The sequence below is a fragment of the Eimeria mitis genome, genomic scaffold, assembly GCF_000499745.2.
Source record: "Eimeria mitis Houghton genomic scaffold, Emh_scaff1496, whole genome shotgun sequence".
In the NCBI taxonomy this organism is placed as follows: domain Eukaryota; phylum Apicomplexa; class Conoidasida; order Eucoccidiorida; family Eimeriidae; genus Eimeria; species Eimeria mitis.
The window spans coordinates 5818-7480 of NW_013569498.1; positions in this window are offsets into that span (position 1 = coordinate 5818).

The following is a 1663-nucleotide window of genomic DNA, read 5'->3' on the forward strand; positions in this document are numbered from 1 at the left end:
GTATAATATTATTTATGCATTTGCATAAATAATATTTATACTTTTTTTTTGTGTATTTATCTGGTGCTTATACACCGTCCCCCTCACCTGCTGCTGTTGCGTAGCGTTTGTTTTCCTACAAACATTCCTTTAATAAATAAATAAATAAATAAATAAATAAATAAATAAATAATAAAGCAACAAATAAAATAAACAAAAACGCATGCAATTCAAATGCAAACAAACATGGAGTGTCTGAACAGCTGTAAAAGGAATGAAGTCTGGGGGTTATAGAACCACTCAGTTCAGCTCCTCTCTACCTTTTCTTTTATTTATTATTTTATTTATTTATTATTTTATTTATTTATTTATTTTCGACTATCAAGGCTACTGTGTTTCATCTACATATTGCTTTGGGGGTTATACAGATAATCTCTGTTATTTTTTCCGGTGTATCTACAGCTCCCAACAAGGCTTTCGTTTGCATTCTTAATTGAATACTGCGGGGGCGTTGTTTTTTAATTTAGTTTTTTAATTGACAGAACAAACAAAATAAAAAAAAATAAATAAAAAAAAGCCATAGAGGCAGGTTACTATGAGTGTAGGGATCAGTAGACTAGCACACACACACACGGGGGCACCAGAAGAGAGAGAAAAGAAGAATAAAACAAATGTATATTAAGCTCTTCAATAGAATATATATACGCACAGTTCAGGTGTATAGGCAGCTCAGCTGTATTCAATATGCAGTTGGCGTCAACTCAGTGCAGAGGCACAGAAGGAGTGAATACAGCGCGAGCGAGGAGCAGTATCGGGAGAGAAAAAAGCAGTTATTTTGAAATTTAAATGAAAATAATAAAAATTAGTATTATATAAATAACTTTTATTGAAAAAAATATACAAAATTAGGGCGAGAAACCGATATATTTTGTCGCTGTGCTGGGTGTGTGCAGCCTCAGCACCATTGGGGTGTATACTGAGTTCATGTATAGAGTATACCGTGTTCCTTCTGACGAAGAAAAAGGAAAAGAAAGCCAAATAAATTAATTTTTGTTTTTTTAATGAATATAAAATAAAATAAATTAATTTATTTTATTAATTTTTCTGCTTTCTGTGCATTGGTGCCTGTCGATGCGTTCATGTATTGAGGCCGCAACCACCGGCCATAGCTATTCATATTTCGGGCTCTCCTGAGCTCTGCATGCAAAAATATTAAATCTTCTGTTGATATTTGGATATAATTCGTAAATAAATAAATAAAATTAAAGAGAAACGCTAAAAAAAACCACAAAAAAACTGTATCTTTGGTGCTGCATGCTGAGCACTCGGTGGCCTGCAGCTGTCTGTACACCCGAAGGGCCCGCGTGCTGCTGCTGCTGCTGCTGCTGCTGCGAGCTTTCTTCTTTTATTTTATTAAATTCCAAGGAAATAAGAGTATTTTAAACAAAACAAATTCAAATATATCTGCTTTCTTGGGTTTAATTGGGGTCAAGAAGGCAGCAGCTAGCTTGGGCGTAGCTCACCCTGCTCCCACCGGGCTTCTCCTTTTCCTCTCCTTCTTGCGTTTTAATTTCTTCTTTTTGTTTATTTTAATGTTTATTTATTCAAAACTAATTCAACCATAGAACCATCTCTTCTGCTTTTGCAACAAATCCAGGGTGCCCCGCCCCCCCCCCCCCCCCCC